At 41.2% G+C, this 15587-nt stretch overlaps 1 protein-coding gene across 4 annotated transcripts in view; it reads right to left on the bottom strand.

Moving 5' to 3' along the window:
• The window catches only part of VEGFC (vascular endothelial growth factor C), a 236851-nt gene that overhangs the window by 23767 nt on the left and 197497 nt on the right, over positions 1–15587 (bottom strand). The window lies entirely within an intron of this gene.

Genomic DNA, 15587 nt, shown 5'->3' with positions numbered 1-15587 from the left:
AAATAAAAGTTTTCATGATAAAATTTTGAAAGCTTAAACCCCAAAATACTTAAATGATATTCATATTATTTTATATCACATACTTTTAAACTAACACCAAATTTTTGCCCATTTTCCCTTAGTCCAAGAAAACCAAAACACCCAGAAACACAAAAAAGGTGCAATTAGAAAAAACAAGAAAATAATTCGTGTTATTTTGTACCTTTTAAGGCAATATCTTAATAAGCAAATTCTATTATAAAACACTAATCCTTAAATCAGTAGGAGTTGAGGACTTTGGTACCTTTAAGAATGTGAACTGCCCACTCTCTCTCCCTGCTAAGCGTTTCAAGAGAAACTCTTCGGGACTCTAAGCACCACACTCTTTAACTTCTTCTTTCAAGAGTAGCCTCAAAGCCTGGACTTGCGCTTTCTTATTTGCTGGCTTTTACACAAACTCACTGCAATTCCATTTTCCTGAAAAAGACTCAGATTTACCCTCTAATTTCTCACTTATCTGGAGGATTCCTCTATCCTCTTAGATGAAACAACAGATCGCATCAAGGAAACGCTGTTACTCCCTGCCCACCCTCTCTCGTCCATCAGTCGCTGACTTCCCAAAGGGCAGGTCAGTAAGGAGAAGGAAAAGTAGTGAAGAACCTCTCGCCACCTTCTCAGCCTAGGTGGCCCTTAGATGGCAGTATGAGACACGAAATATAGAGGTACACTTCGTAAAAAAGAGCCTAGCGACTGGCTGCAGGCTCCACCAGAGAACTGCTGCCCTGGGCCAAGAAACACCAGGCTGTAACAGCGTGAAACACTGTCTAGAGCCAGAAATATGAAACTATAGCAATTGACATTTAAGGTTTCGTATCAAACTCCACTATTAACAAAAAAAGGAATCCTTTCAATTAAGTTAATTTGAACACTACGCAAGTAAAACGGCTGGTTCTGAACTATCTGACCTGAACCAAGACGGCTCCTTGTCTCACAAACAACTCGCAGGGCATAAAACGGCACAAGCTCTTACATCCTCACCAGGTACCAAACCCAGGAGAAACACCGTGGTAAGACAGAGTCACAGACCTCATTTCTGCAACTACAGAACCCAAAGCTAATACAGATTTCAAAGTCATTCTATACGGCCAAGTGCTATGGAGTAAAAAAAAAAAAAAAAAAAAATGTTTTCACTAAAGCCTCACTAACTGCAGTGTCACGATGGACTGCTTTGTTCTGGGAGATTTCAACTACCAAGCTATCAGTCTCAGAAACATGCTCATTCGGGACTTCAACTCTTTCTTTGCCTCCGTAGGATGGGCCTACTCTGCCCCAAGCCACCCAGCAAGCAGTATCTTGGGACCTTGCCTTCAAATTTGTTGGCAATGCAGAGCACCTGGCTCCCCACCAGCCCCACTCGCCTCGCGGGACACCACACAGGTTCTCAATCAGCAGGTCACAGACAAAATTCCAAGAGGAACAAACAACTCATTGCCCACCACATGACGAGAATATGCTTAGTACAGGAGGGCACGGCATGGAGGCGGTGCGTAGATCCTGTCCCAAGGCTGGATGGCAGTCCATTACGTAAAAGGCACAGGAATGGAAGCTCCGTTTAGTCACCCATTAGCCGATTCTGGAAGGTCCCAGCAGATCATGGGGGTGACAAGAGAAGCGAATCCAACCAAAGGTTCACCAACCTTTGATGAACCCCTTAAAAGCCTGTGCAGCCCACTGTGGACAAGATGTTAGGTGTTGCTATTTCAGATATTCAAGGCACAGGCCTAGATCATCAGAAAAATAAGTACCGAAACTCAAAATTACGTCGTTTGTAAGAAGCCAGGGTATGGAGAGGGAAAGAGGATATATTTGTTAGAAATAATGTGTGTTGATGAAATCCTCTTTGATCAGGAAATCAAGTCACGTCTTTCCAGCTGGACAGAAAATTTGGTATACATATATAAATATTTATGAATATAAGTAAAAACATGAATAAATGAGTAGCTTTCATAAAGTATTGTATCAAATTTAATAAAGTATTGTTTTCAGATGCATTTCTTTCTGGATATTCCACGGGCCAGCGTGCCCTGTGAAGGATAGAGAATACGCCTACAACATGAAGTGCTCGCTCAATACGAACAAAAGTAAAACAATTTCTGGAGCAGATACATAAAATTACTTTTTTAAAAGAAATGAATCACCGTTATTGTATCCGAATTATTTTCTGCTTTGTTTAATAAAGCCATTTGCTTGTAAAGATTGCTTCAATTCAAACTTACAAATACACCGTGGAAAACCAACTCGATCGCTAGAGAGCTTTTGTTCTCTCCCCTCTTCTCATTTAGCAAGAAAAGGAGGAAGAATTCCATACATGTATGCCAAATACAGTACCTGCAGTGCCCAGAGTTAGGGAAGAAAAAATAAAATAGAAAATAGATGTTGATTTTTCAATATGTTTCCAATATTACCTTGATACAGAAATCAATGATTCTTCCTGGTACATCCACGGTAAGGCTATGAGAGGCGGGTATATTTGAACTCCAGCAAATTACTCTCATCTGCGTCAGTGTTTAAAGGAACACAGGTGTGAGGAGCTCGTGGAGGGATTTAATTTTGTACAACGGTCAAACTTTACTGTTGACATGAACATCAAACTAAATCTTAGCTTCTGGTTGATTAGAAAAGTGCGTCCAGCAGACAGTAAAAGCATCAGATCGTTAAAGACTGTTAAAAAGAGTTTCTAAATTTTTAAGTGAGGAAAGGAACTGCTTCTGTTACTACGATAGCTGTCTGGCAACATTTTTTGGTTTGTACAAATTTTAGTTAATTTCACAAAAATATACTGGCTTGGTCCCTATCTTCAAATATTCCAAATTCTTCGTTTTTTCTTAATTGTGCATTGGCTTTTAGTGTAGGACACTGAAAAAAAAAATATAATTAAAACCTCAAAATGGTTTTGCAATGGAAATCCAGATTCGGCACTTATTTAGAATTTATGACAAAGACACAAAGTGATATCAACAGAAATGTACTACAAATCAGAGGAGCTCTGATTTTTCATGAATCTAATGCAAGCCCAGATTAGAGAAGTTTGGAAAGAAATAGTGTTTGTAGATGCAATTACTGTCACCAAGCTAGTTATTCCCAAATGTAATCTTAAATTTGGAAAAAAAAAAAGAAAAAAAAAGAAAAGAATAGAACATAATCGATCTATTGTCTGAAAGTAATATGGCATTAAAAATCTTTTGATATGAGAAATTCTGCAACTTTTAGGACTAAAGTAAGCTTTTTGATAATTGTAAACAGTTCACTGATTTTTGTATGAATGGGTCGCAGCGCGCTCCACATGGAACCCTGGGCCGACTGCTTAATGCTTTACTGGAAACGCATTCCGGGATCTGTGTTCTACACGGAGAAGGAAGCAGGGAATCAGCGCCATCGCTGCCTGAAGAGGAAGGAGGTTTCTCTCTCTCATGTTTTCTATTTTCTTTGCTTTTTTAAGCCAGTTAAGGGCTTGGGTTTTGTGCTCTTTTATTTATTTATTTATTTTTAAACACCACCACTCACTTCATAAGGATTTATTGCCGTCCTTTCTTTGGCCATTCTACTGTTTTTGACAATTTTACTTATTATCAATGCTGTCCTGCATGATCACTTAAGAATGCTAGAAACTATGCTTTGGAGAAAGACATTGACTAAACCTTTGACTAGCCCATCTCTACAAGAGGACAGATGACACTGAACAAAATAAAAACTTAAAATACAGGAACGAATGGAGAATACAGTCAAGACAAGCTGGCTTCAGTTCGCTGCTTCTGCCTTATTTCCTGAGGAACAGGAGAGATGGCAAATACACATATAAATAAAGTAGTAAAGCTTGATGACAAGTTCTCTCTCCCTGTTATTTATTTAACTTAGGAACCTTTTATTCTGTCAAAGTGTGTTTTTCACAATGTGGGTTCCCACTACATGCTATGTCCAGTTTTATAGCTTGCAAGAGGAGAGGCAGGACACCAAATACCATTAACAAAATGAAATCTATAATAGATTTTCCATGCATTACGCTATTTGTCTTCCACGTGTCCCCAGTGCCTGCCTCTATTATTAATAACAAAGGTCAGAGCACTTAATATTTGGCAGCATGCTTGACACATAATTGATGGCGCAATGCGCTATAACGGTACTTTACGCATCTGCTCCAATTATAGTTGTCAGCTCGTTTCGTTTTCAAGGATCTTGTTGACAATTCCTAATAGGAAAATGCTGTCTATAAATTCTTCCATTCTGCCGTGTTTGTATACTGTGTTTATTGACAGACTGAAATGTATTAAAAATCAAGTAGTTAAATTCTAAGGTGGAAACAAACTGCGTGCGAGCAAATGGAAATATTGCAAAAGAAAATGATGTATAAACACTTCACTTGCATAATATTTTATTTCAATTTTCATGTACTCCAGCACTAGTTTTTTTTGAAAGCCGACGCCAGTAAAAAAAGAAATTATCCTGATTAAATATCTTAGCCGTAGTTAATAAATTCAACTTTTTCATCTACCTAAACAATCTTGCCAGAATAGCGCTCGTTTTTATCTCATATGCACTAGTTTGTCACTAGTAAAACTGAATGACTCTCCGCAGTTATAAACTTTTAAGTTACTATTAAATATTGCAACAGAACAGTGCCTTACACAAGTGACATGGTAACAGCGGGCATAGTTTTTCATTTCACGTTACTTTAAATAAGTAGTAAGACCACTGCGGTTAATTTGTACTGAATCAAAACATCATGAGAACAGCCGAGATTAGAATCAGTCTCTGTTCCAAAGAGCTTACAAAGGACGTCAGGCAAATAAAACAAGAATGAAAGTATAAAATAAATAAAACGGTCTGAACTACATTATGCTTTAAGCGATCTCGAATCATTCTGGCGTTTTAAATACCAGGCAAAGAAAACAAATAAACGGTGGGTGGGGGGAAGAATGTACAAAGTGGACCTGCAAGGGGAAAAAAAAACTGAGTTTGAGGAGAGATTTGAAAGAGAATTTGTTAAAAAGGAAGAAAATTACATTGGCTCTGAGGATAAGCTTAAGACTACGGAAGTTTTACTTCTGCATTTTGCAACGTATTTTTTTCTTTTGTCTGGAACGCTTTTAGTGAGAAAGATGCATAAACTGCTAGAAAACCATCCTAGGCTTACAGTATTTAATATTGCTCTCCTGCGTATGCCTACGAGTATTTAGGCTGAGGTAGGGAGTGTAAAATTTCCATTTTAAAAGGAAATCCAATTTTTATGCAAATCAGCATTTTTCAGGTAATAGCTTATTTAGCTATTCTTAGAAAATGCTGAAAAACATATCTAAGATTATAAATTTGCACAAAGGCACTTATCTTTGGTCCTTCAGTCAAACATTTAGCAGCTGCCGAGGGTCTGAAACACACTTCTTGGCTGGTGCTTATTCCTCAAGTACCTGCATTCCTGAATGGTTCTCAACGTTCCCTAATAAAATGCCAGCACTTTCATACACTCAGTGGGAATTACTTATGAAAATACCCTTTTTTGACCAGAGTCTGATTTCCCTGAGAGGCAGGGAGAGAGAGAGAGAGAGAAAAATCATTCCTCCGTTTCTAGAGCAACTCCCTGCTCTGTTGCCCGGCTTCTTTAGAAGCGTGTTGCCGGTGGCCAGTTCTCCCAGGTATCTATGAGCCTGGGCAATTAAGACATTGATGTAGGTGACATGGTACCTGACACGATCAGAGATGGTGCTGTAAGAGAAATCCATATCACCTAGACACGCATACGTAGAATCACAGAATGGTTTGGGTTGGAAGGGACCTTAAAGACCATCTAGTTTCCACCCCCTGCCCTGGGCAGGGACACCTCCCACCAGCCCAGGCTGCCCAAAGCCCCATCCAGCCTGGCCTTGAACCCCTCCAGGGATGGGGCAGCCACAACTTCTTTGGGCAACCTGTTTCAGTGCCTCACATGTGCGCACAGAATTGGGAAAAGGTGTCAATAAACACCGTTGCTGACTATGACGGAAAGCGGGGCTGAGAAAGAGCTCGGTCGCACCTTAGCCAGACCCTGAATATCTATGACCCTTTCTGAAGCAACTTCACAGCCAGATTACACTAACAGAAAAGGTTTTGTTCTCATGCGCTTGAGCCCATTCTTTGAAGTTTGTATTGCTCCACAGCAGTAGTCTTCAACTTATGGCCACGAAACCCTGCAGACTCTCTCTAAGAATACAGCACGTCATAATTGCAAAATAAATGATGGAAGTCGAGCCCTTTATCAATAGCCTGGATTCACTATTCAGGAGCTCGCACTAGATGAGCCTACCAAAGGTCAAAGGCTGCACAGCAGTCATGGAAATTTGTGGGATAACCATTTGCTGTTTAATTGCAGCTGCATCTGGATTCTTTAGTTGATTCAAAGACTCATGCTGAAGCTTCCAGCTAGCGCTACAAATGGATTGGGAATCAATAAGGATTTGGATTATCGCTGCCGAAAGGCTTACATCTGATTAAATCTTGGAGACACCAGGCAGTGCAATCTGCACCATCTGAGATTTGTGCATTAGTTCCTTCATCATCCTGACATACAGTGACCAGTGGTGACAAAGGCGGGGATCCCTGAGACAGGGTGCACGACCAGAAGAAAGAGGGAACCATTTGGAAGTAAAAACCATTTGTAAAGCAAAAATAAAGGGCAACATTGTGAAAGCGAAAGCACGCAGTTCTGAAATTTCTTGGATATATTTCTTAAACAATTAGAAATTGAACTCCAACGAAAATTCTGCTTATAAGATCTTACTCTCTAAGAAAAAGATAAAATGCCAGTTAAGCATTTTTTTTTTAAACGGTCTGAATGGTGCTGTTTTTTTAAAATACGCTGCAACATTTGATTTCTTTCCACCAGTCAGACGTATCTCATTAAAATCAGTACCCAAGAATAAACTACCAGGCCTTTAGAAGAAGATTGTTTGTTTTCAGTCTTTACTGAGCTTTCATTGGTGTTATCATTACTTTTGTTAGCAACTGCCATTAGCTTTGTCAGTACAAGGAAACAAATATGGAGGCGGTTTTTGGAGAAAACTCTTAATAATATGGTGACACTGCAATTATCTGTCGTGGCTTCAGCAGATATAACGTAACGCGGGCAGTGAGAATTCAAAAAGCTTCTCAGTATCGAGTAGAGATTTACCAAATGGAAAGGTAAGGGACAACCCCTGTATTTTAATCCGAATGCCATCCCGTTCTGAGATCCTGCTGGAGCGATGACATCCTAGACGCTAATCACTCTGTGAGAATTAAGAGTTTTGGCCACGTATCAAGCGATGGGCTTCAAAAAGGCAGTAGGTACAGTTTTAATGTAATGCTTTCTCTTCTAGGGGTCAACAGTACACACAAAAAGGTTTCATGAAGAGCTGCGATAAGAAATTGCTCTTAAGAACATTTCTGAGTTACGCAGCACACGTAGGCTGCAGTAGATGGGGTGTTCTCCCGGTGATAAGAGTATTTAGTTTTCAGTTCAAGTCTCATGTTTATTCTTGAATTTTTAACAATGTGGCTGTTTATAGGACAGAAGGATTACAAGAACATGTCACCTCTTATCACTGTTGTATAATTTCCCTGGCTGCTAAGTAACTTTCCCTTTCACCAAATTTTTAAATCGCTATTTGAAGCCCTGAGCAAATGTCATTGATCCGTGGTCTAAATATTTAGCACCAGGTCACAGAAATTTCTTGCGTTAATTACACTTTTACAACAGTTCTTAAAATAAATAATTTCACAGGCCATGAAACGAGATCAATTAGATTTCAAAGAAAAAGTTGAACTTTATTCCTAAACAAATGTCTGAATCTAACGGGACATGATTTCGCTATTGTTAAACAAGCCTTGCACAGTTTACAGATCTGTACAGAAATATTAATTAGAAGACCACCTACCTTGTCACATTGCCTGTTTCAACAAATATTCCAGTTATAAACAAAATACACTACTTAAAACTCAACCAACAGCTAAGAATAATGAAGAAGTTATAACAGAGCAATTCCAGTTGCAAAATCTTTGTTTTAAATTATTACAAAGAAGTTTTGTATAAATGAAAAAGGAAATATGAAGGCTCTTAGGAACCTGTGCATTTCATTAAATTTTAGAGTTTCTAAATGCATGCCATTACAGTTACATTGTTATCTGATTATTTTATTTAGCATCACGTTTCTTAAGTTCATTTTGCACAAATCATTAAAAAGAAGTCTATTTGGCGACTCAAAGTAAGACGCCAGACTAACACATCGCACAGCCTTTGGTAACTAAGGTATTAAATGGTGAGATCTCATTAATAAACCAAAGACCGGAAGAAGCTTTTATTTTTGTTGTCAAAGTATTACCCAACTATTTTATGTGAAGGTTCTTTGCTAACGCAGGCGAAAGATGGAGATCACCTGAATGTCGTTAGCCTGAGGGAGGCACCCAATGCAAAGGACCTGCCACCCACCGCCCACTTGGGCGCACCCTGATAATCTGGGCTTGAAATTTGTTCCGTCCTAAACTCTACAGGAACAAACCCCCCTGTTTAGACGTTGAGCCTGTAATATTTTTGTCCTTGCCCTTTGATGCTGCAGGAAAAAGTAGCCCGACAACAGAGAAAAGCACTATCCAGTCTTAATCCCAAAATTCCAAATGGATTAGAAGAGTACAAAGAGAGGAAGATTTATTTTCAAGCCTTTAAGTACAACGTTACATTGAAAGCATTTTAAAACCAAAAGACAATAAAAAACCCCTTCACCCCCGCGCAAGGCCATAGTGTTCCACTAAGAGCAAATTATTTGCAGCCAGGAGAAAACAGTTACCACACCAATGTTTGAGAACGGTGTGGCATGCAAACTACGGTATAAAATCAGGAGCTCTGTGGAGCTGTCACATCCCTGCTGAACCACGGGGAGGAACAAATAAAAAACAACAGGGGTTTTTGACGAGGAAAAGAGAAGTACCACTGTGTATCACTGACGGAGAAAGTTGATCATTGTACCGTGTAAAAACCTGGGAGGTATTAAGAGATTTGTCAGCACAAGGGATGGGGAAAGGCAAAAGAATCCTTGAGAACGGCAAATCCAAGAGCTAGATTGAGACTTGGCCACAACTCCCTTTCATGCAACCAAATGAGGAGAAATGCATGTTGCCCGTTATTTTTGGCTTAAATTATTCTGAATAGCGTATTGTACTGAAACGTTACTTTAAAAGGGTCAGGGAACATCAGCAGCATGAAAGTAGATCCTAATTTATACCGACAGGACCCAGAGTAATCCAATGCTGAACACTACGTTGTCAGAAGACTTTTTGAAGAAGGCTTGACTGCAGAATGAAGGTTTTTCTGCAAGAGCAGATTGACAAAGCATGCCCTGAGCTATCGAATTCCTCTGGATCGCAGGAATATGTATAATCTCTGACAGAAGGTAGAATATTGCATCTCGAAACCCACGATAGTGCCATTAGTTGAAACTTGTCCTATACCACCTTGCTGAGTGGCCCACATTCTTACCCAGGCCCAGGAACTAATGAAAAAGAAAACGGATTTATAGGGATTATATCTATTAAAAGGGAGCATACAGAGAGCAGAAAAAAAAAAAAAGGAATAGAGGTTCTAGTTATTGAAAGTCTGTGGAACGATGTAAGGAAGATGTTTAAAATTAAGCTAAGCACATGCATAAATCTTACTGTTATATTGAAATATTTTCTCATGTTAAGCTTTTTATCTGCTCTTGGAAGTAAACAATTATTTTATGAAAATAAATGGGTTTGTATCGCTGCGTTTTGTATTCAACTGGTCAGAAAGTCTTGAGCAGAAGAACCTTAGGGGAACAAATCCAGGTGTCAGGTTTGTGAGGGGAAAATGGGGGTGAGGGAGGACGGAGATAAAGGAGTAAAAGTTGGTTCGTACAGGATAGGGCAACCTGACACCCGGGCTCAGAGCACCCTCGGGTTTTATTCTTCAGAAGCAAAGGTACGCATCTCGAGATGCTACACCCTAATACGAAAGGAAGACACAATTAAGTCAAACTAAAGGGCTCTAGATTTTCTGAATAAAACAGATCCTATCATATTAGTCACCTCCCTCAAAAACAAGAGCTTCCAGGGCTTTTTGAGATTTTAGCAGATGAAAGTGTCAAAGCAGGAGAAATTACGCAGAAGAGAAATCTCAAATTCTCAACAACTACCAGCAGCCCTTAAGGAAACACTTTTTCAAGCGTACGAAAGCACTTCCCAAAGTCAATCTGCAGACATTAATTGTAACGATTTGCATATAAAACCATGATGGATTCACGTGCACACAAAATTAATGCAGTAGAAGGATTCCTTTGACTTTTTCCCCCCCGGCCGCTTATTGCGCGTACCCTGAAGGACACCCACATCTTTGCGGGACCGTAGTCCTGGAAATTGGAATTTTGGGCATACGCTGGTTAATACCAAGAGCCCATTGTCGTCACGGAGGTTACCATTTACAGGACCAGACCATGAAACAATTTCTGTCTGTTCCTGCGCACGTTTCCAGCATTTCTTTTACTGAGAACTGCAATTTCCTCAACGCTTTGAGACAGCAGCTCTTTTCAAACAAAGCAGATTCAGACACAGGGAACACATGTCCCATTAGAGCAACTGGCAGCGAGAATGACATTTCTGGTCTGCTGAATTAAATTTTGTTTCAAAAGAAAGTGTTTTGTTTATTTTCTATTTTGTTTGAACTAGGATGGCAAACGAGAGAAAAAAATGTAAATGAATGAACTCTAAGAACATTTTGTTTCATACTGAAATAGTTTTAAAACAATTTGGAGAGCAATTATTAATGTAGCTTTATAAACATGTATGGCAGATGCTGTTATATATTTTTATTAATTTAGCTGGAGGCTGTTTCTGACATCCCACACAATAATCTCCCTCCCATTTCTGAAAAGTCACATAACTGTCACCCTGTATGATTAGGGACAAAACTCAAACAGTATCTATTAAATTCCTGTTTTCCCTGAGAAGGAAAGGAACAAAGAATGCAGAATTTTGCTGTTCCAAATGACTCAGATCTTAAAAGCGTAGCTTTAATAGGTCTCTCTGCAATTATTCATGTTTGCCATTTGGATCAATTCGAACTTTAACTACAGCATAATTGTATTTTTTTCCTCAGATGTCATTAAAACTGACTGTGCCTTTAAACCCCTGTGCCCAGATGCTAGGGGGACAGCTAATCACAGGCACAAAGGCCCAGTCAAGGTCAGGCTGCGAGTTTGTCTCTAATTGCCCAGTTATACATTCCTTGTGCCCCCAAATCTTCGACTGACTTCAATGGGATTTTTGTTTCGTGAGGATTACAGGATTTCGCCTCCTAGCTTAAGTACTGCATCTATACATCACTGGGCGCCGCATGTTTCAGTCCCTCCGCTCGTAGTATCTGTAGTTTTACTAGCCCTAAATATCACGGCGAGCTTTTCCACCCTCCCAAAGCCCTAAAACTCACTTTCCTTTTGTTACACTTGACTTTCTTTTGCTCTTCTACGGTCAACATTATTGGGCTTGGAAAATTAGTTACCTGGCAGCCAATGTTTGTCCCACCGCTGCTATATTTTTCATTTCAAACATGCTAATTTGCTTTCAAAACCTATTGACCTCACTACCGTATTAGTCATTCTGCTAAAACACAAAGACAGTCTTTTTCCTACCCCGAAGTCTTTTTCTTAAATTCTTGGTTACATTTCAGCTCCTTATTAAAGCTGTCTGGTGATTTTTAGATGATCTGACCGATGCCCATAGTAGCTTTTGTTGACTTCTCTGAACATTTTTGCCTGTCACAGCATGTTTCTATGATTAATTCTCAATTACAATTTTTTTTTTTTTTTTTTTAAGATGTTTACATCAGGTCGCCTGCAGTCCTTCCTTAGTTTACGCCACAACATATGTCCACAAAGCATTTTTTCATCATTATGCAAACACTACAATCTAGACGAAGTGCATGCTATCATTTTTTATCAGACCAGCTGCGCGACTCAAAGGCACGGGGTGTTTTTGTGCCGTCAGTTCGGGCCTGTCGGGCTCTTCCCCATCCAAACCGAGTGCGTGAGGAAACCCAGACGCAGCTGACGAGACGGTTCACTCGAGGGCCTGCTTCTCACAGCGCAAACACAAACTGCCCCGAGCTCAGCCCCAGTGTGTCCCAGCTGGGTGGCACCGACGAAGACCTCCTGCCACCTCCCTGAGCACCCAACGCTGCCCCGCGCTCCGCAAACGCCTTTCCAGGGGGCTGAAACACACCCTTTGACTATTTAAAATACAAAATATACTCAATAAAACAACACAAAAAACCACGCCTCTGACCTGAAGGACCCTCCAAAACAACAAAAAACGTAACGATGCCTCCGAGATGTCATATGGGGCCCATATGAACTGCTATGGCAAGTGCAGTGGTCAGCCTTCTCCAGGCAGCATCCAGTGCTGCTCAGTATCTCCATCAATGACACGGACAGTGGGACTGGGGGCACCCTCAGCAGGTCTGTGGATGACACCAAGCTGAGTGGTTTGATTGACGTGCCTGAGGGACGGGATGCCATCCAGAGGGATCCGGACAGGCTGGAGAAGTAGGCCCACGTGAACCTCACGAGGTTCAACAAGGCCAAGGTCCTGCACGTGGGTCAGGGTAACTCTCGGTATCAGCACAAGCTGGGGATGGAGGGATGGAGAGCAGCTCTGCTGAGAAGGACTTGGGGGTACTGGGGGGTGAAAAGCTGGCCACAAGCTGGCAATGTGCGCTGGCAGCCCAGAACCCCCCTGCAGCCTGGGCTCATCCCCAGCAGCGTGGGCAGGGGGGCGAGGGGGGGATTCTGCCCCTCTGCTCCGCTCTGTGAGACCCCCCTGCAGTGCTGCCTCCAGCGCTGGGGCACCAACAGCAGAAGGACACGGAGCTGTTGGAGCGGGGCCAGAGGAGGCCCCGGAGATGCTGGGAGGGCTGGAGCCCCTCTGCTGGGAGGACACACTGAGAGAGCTGGGGGGGTTCAGCCTGGAGAAGAGAAGGCTCCGGGGAGACCTTCCAGCCCCTTCCAGTCCCTAAAGGGGCTCCAGGAAAGCTGGGGAGGGACTCTGGATCAGGGAGGGGAGCCGTGGGACAAGGGGGAAGGGTTTTACACTGGATGAGGGGAGATTTAGACTATACATTCGGAAGAAATTCCTTACTGTGAGGGCAGTGAGACACTGGCGCCCAGGTTGCCCAGAGAGGTGGCAGATGCGCCATCCCTGGAAACGTACCAGGCCAGGTTGGACGGGGCTTTGAGCAACCTGATCTAGTTGAAGATGTCCCTGCTCATTGTAGGGGGGTTGGACTAGATGGCCTTTAAATGTCCCTTCCAACCCAAACTATTCTGTGATTCTGTGATTCTATGACAAGGGTCCACGCATACTGCAGCAGCCAGGGGGCTAGAATTTGCTGTCTACTACAGTCCACAAAGATGGCCTAGAGAGAGTCTTTGCTTCCTTAAGAAATACCATATACATGTGATAAGTGTGGCACAACCATTTTCAAAATCTTAATTAACTCCTAATGCCTCCCAAAGCAATTCCCGGCACATGGACTCCTTGGAAAGTGAAAACAGGTCAATGACATTAGAAGACAACACGTATACTTCACGACATGGTAACTCCCCAGGCAGGTCGTATCACTGGGAAGCCAAACATGTTCTGGGTGCTACAGTTTAGTCTAATAACTTTATCGATCCTTATTAATTTTCTGTTGTGTTTCTCAAGGTATTTACCAGATAAATTTTGCAGAAATGGGCTTTTGCTCAGTACTCCCTCCCGGGCAAGGGCTTTGCGAGAATACAGCTACCTCAAGCTCCCTGACCAGCCACATTCTAAACTTTCTGCTGGATTAAACAGAAAAGTGCTAATGCTGAAAGACTTTACACATCACGGACTCAGCCTCTGCTACTGTGAGCATTTCAAGCAAAATACCAAAAATAATCCAACCAGAGATGTCCAGGTAGAAAGCCCAGCACTTACTGGTCTTTCCACAGGGAAATGTTACTTGTCTGTCTCACACCCTCTGAACTCCCTCTCACTTCCCATCCTATCGCAGCTCCATACCGTCTATACTAATGTTCTCAGTGGTATCTTCTCCATCCACTGTTGTAGCAGAACACTTTGATATAAATGTATAAAAATAAAAACAAAATCTGTGTGTGAGAAATACATGGGCTCCATAATGAATTATAAAGAAGGAGCTTAACTACTTGTTCTATCAATTAGAAAGATGCGCTGGTGAGCACTGAACATTTTGATTGTTACGTTAAACATCCAGACTGTAGAACAAATTTTTTCTAATTCTCTAAATGCTTTAAAAAAATTATGCCCGACAACTTCTCCTATAGACTTTGTTTCTAGCCAGGCCAGTGTTCTTCAGCTTCTGCTGGTTTGGGCAACATCGAATGTTTCTGTTGGCCTCAGTTTTCATTTCTGGTTTGTGAGCAACACATGAATTGTCCACCACAGACTGAGAAGGTGTGTCTTAACAGAGCGATTTTTGTCTTACGAGAGACCAATACTCTAACATCCTTTTGCTAGCAAAGCCTTTTTTCTGTACAACTGTGAATTATAGCATTTTTAAAAGGGTAGGGAAAAAAATATCATATTCCCTTATCTATGTTTTGTTTTTACAGTTAAACATATAACTATAGCTATTTTCCATTCTCTGGTGCCCATGCATTTCAGTATAATTTTATTGTCATTCGAACAAGATTCTTTGAGCAGTAGATGAAAGATGAAGAATTGGTTACACGCGAATCAGAAGCATTAACCAAAGTGACACACTGGGGAAAGTATATTCATTTAGTTAAAAAGCCAGCAATTAGTTGCAACACCAGAAGATGTCTAATCACTGCTCAGGCTTTGTAGTTTCTCTATCACTACGCGAGCGATCGGAATACTCTTTAACGGGGTCCACTTTCAAGGTTACATTATGTTCCAACACAGTGTGAAAGTGTCATTGCCGATCGACGCGCGCACCGGCATTTCTCGTGCTTGAAAAGCACATGCCAGTCAGCAGATTTTATCAGCTATTTACTTTAAACGCAAAAGAGCACTTAACTCCTCCTGATAAATAACTTCTGATCCTCTTTTAGTATCATGGTATTCGGTCCCATCAATAAGGGAGGCGGGATAGCAAGAACTGGCAGCGTGATCCTGTTCAAAGGCTAGACTGCTGAAATTTAAGTGGAAGAAGTATCATTTTGCTATTCTGCCTGCAAGCAACGTGGAGCACACACATGGAGGGTGTGACTTAGACCCAGACAATCCAGTTTTTGGAAGGTAAGGAGCCCTGCCAAGTAAGCGCACATTTTTAACCTGAACTTAAATCTGTAGCTTTTCTGTGAATTGAAATTCTTGTGTGGCTTATTTTGAGCTTCTTTCAGTAAAGCCTGCGCTAAGCCTGTAGTAGTTTGTAGCCTGCAGACAGAACAGAAAATACTTTCCCTCTGAAGTGTCCAGATATATCTTTTCCATTCTCAGCCTTTTTCAGATTTTTAACAAATACCTGTCATTTAAGGATGGATCCCTGTTCTCTGCGACCACACGTGATT

The sequence above is a fragment of the Chroicocephalus ridibundus genome, chromosome 5, assembly GCF_963924245.1.
Source record: "Chroicocephalus ridibundus chromosome 5, bChrRid1.1, whole genome shotgun sequence".
Taxonomy (NCBI): domain Eukaryota; kingdom Metazoa; phylum Chordata; class Aves; order Charadriiformes; family Laridae; genus Chroicocephalus; species Chroicocephalus ridibundus.
Note: the sequence above shows the minus strand (reverse complement) of the source record. Positions and strands in the feature narration are given on the sequence as shown.